Source organism: Phalaenopsis equestris, unplaced genomic scaffold (genome assembly GCF_001263595.1).
Source record: "Phalaenopsis equestris unplaced genomic scaffold, ASM126359v1 Scaffold000359, whole genome shotgun sequence".
Classification (NCBI taxonomy): domain Eukaryota; kingdom Viridiplantae; phylum Streptophyta; class Magnoliopsida; order Asparagales; family Orchidaceae; genus Phalaenopsis; species Phalaenopsis equestris.
In genome coordinates, this window is record NW_018164801.1 from 261,529 (window position 1) to 263,873 (window position 2,345).

The 2,345-nt window shown below is 35.4% G+C and overlaps 1 protein-coding gene across 1 annotated transcript in view; it reads left to right on the forward strand.

Moving 5' to 3' along the window:
• LOC110026206 (zinc finger protein GIS3-like) overlaps window positions 1-2,345 on the forward strand; it is a 5,556-nt gene that overhangs the window by 539 nt on the left and 2,672 nt on the right. The gene's annotated exons all lie outside the window — the stretch shown is intronic.

Consider the following 2,345-nt stretch of genomic DNA (forward strand, 5'->3'; position numbering starts at 1 on the left):
ATATATATATACAAACACACATATTTATATGGGCATTTGCATACATGCCATAGCTATAATATTTTAATTTTTAATATTTAATATCATATCAAGAATATGACTATTTTAATCTTTTAAAAGAGTAAAATAAATATTTTCATGCATTTATTATTATTATTATTTTATTTATGAAAGATAAGACAATTCTTATAATTTGAGTTTGCGATGACACGTCATTGTGGGAAACTACACCCTCAATTATACTGTGGGAAACTAGGCTCTCAACCACTAAATGACGAATAAAATAGAGAGGCTTATGTGTGGTTGATGGGTTCCCTGTATTTATTTCTAATTAGTCAAAATTTTTAAAGATATAATTTTCATTAACTAAGAATAAATGATGCAATAATTGAAAGGGGCGGTTATAGCATCCGAAGCAATGTTATTTACAAACTAAACACCTTTCATCCAATTTTCGAATTCTAACTCAAGTATCGAAATTCATGATAAAATCACAACCCTTATAATTTTTTTTTTAATATCAAATTCGTAATAATTTGATTGTGGCATGTAAAAACACATCTATATTTAAAAAAAAAAATATCAGCACGAATCTCATGGTTGATGAGTGGCTCAAGAAGAAGATGCGATTAATCGAACATAGCCTTCGACAATTATTTTTCAGCTTAATATTGACAAAATAAGTGTCTTGTTTGAACAATCGGCGGAAGGCGCCAGGAAATGCTCCCGCAAGGCTGTAATTAGCCTTCACGATGATGGATGGAGAGCACTCTTTTTGGACTTGATATAGATCGAGTAAAGGCTCCCCAGACGATCCACAACCCTCATCGATCGAATCGATCCTCGGTATTATTAAATGCAATAATTTTGCAATTACCAAAAAGTCCCCTTGAAATGCTAATGATGAAGGGGCCAATATGCACTTTTGTAACGGTCGGATCTATGTCTATAAATAGGGGCTCATGTCATGAATAATGAACGAGATAAATGTTTTATGATAAGTGAAACTTTTGATACAGGTCACATGAAACTCCTAATCATGACATAGGCCCTTATTTGTAGAAAATAGTAAAAAAAGACTGTCATTTATTCATGACATCGACACATGTCCCCGCATTACAAAAGTACATATTAGCCCCCTCATTATTAACTTTTCAGGGGGACTTTTTGATAATTATCAAATTATTTGCAGATAATAAGAATAGAGACTGATTCGATCGATGAGGATTGCCAATCGTATGGGTAGTCTTGAATCGATCATTATCTAGTTCGAAAGAATGCTCCCGTTAGATTGTCTTGAAGACTGATTACCGTCTTGCTGAAGTTTCTCTTGGCGCCTTCTATCGATTGCTCGAACAAGATATTTCGTTTGCCTCTACAATAAATTCTTAACCCACTCTACTCTTTTTTCTCTCATTCTCTCGTCTCCAACTCTCGAGGCGTGCTCGTAAAAGATAATTTGGGATCAAACATATACATTGCGTTCTTCATTTTTTATTAAAGTTAAACGAGTGATATTATTTATTTGACATGAAAGGTTTGACTGCTATAAATATATAAGAATTGGGTGGTATGTATGTAAATGCCATTAAAATTAAGTATTAACCATTTTTATAAGCCGATAAATATTATATGAATAGAGGGAGAGAGCAGAAAACCAAATCGCAGATTTTTTTTTTTTTTTTTTTGGTCATGTTTTAATATTTATTTTTAAAATTAGTTTGGAATATCAAAATTATTGAATTTGATATAATTAGTAAAATAGATTAATTACATGGTTACCACCCAATTCCTATGTATTAACATATGAACCACTTAAATTTCAAAATTTACCAAAAGGACCCATGCTGAAAGCATAGGAATTAGATGGGCTTTACATCAGTTTGAGGAGCAAAGAGTCTCAGCAATCCATAGAGCCAAGTGTTGATGTTTTGTTTTTGGGCCTTTACATTCCTACCACCCAATTCCTATGTATTAGTTTATTAACCACCCAAATTTCAGTTTTTTGTGAGGCTCTCGACACAAGAGTGGTCAAGGAGGCTGTCAGATATAGAATGAACCCAGGGAAAAAATATTCTATCCGGACGTTCGCACATCTAGACGGCCAATCACCGGTGGCCACGTCGCCCGCCGATGGGGTTTATGGCAACATGACCGTCTGTGGTTTGGGCTCGACACAAGAGTGGTCAAGGAGGCTGTCAGGCATAGAACGAACTGAGGGAAAAAATATTCCATCCGGATGTCTGCACATCCAGACGGCTAATCACAGGTGGCCACGTCGCCCGCCGATGGGGTTTATGGCAACATGACCGTCTGTGGTTTGGCGGTCGGGTGTGGGGGGTTCG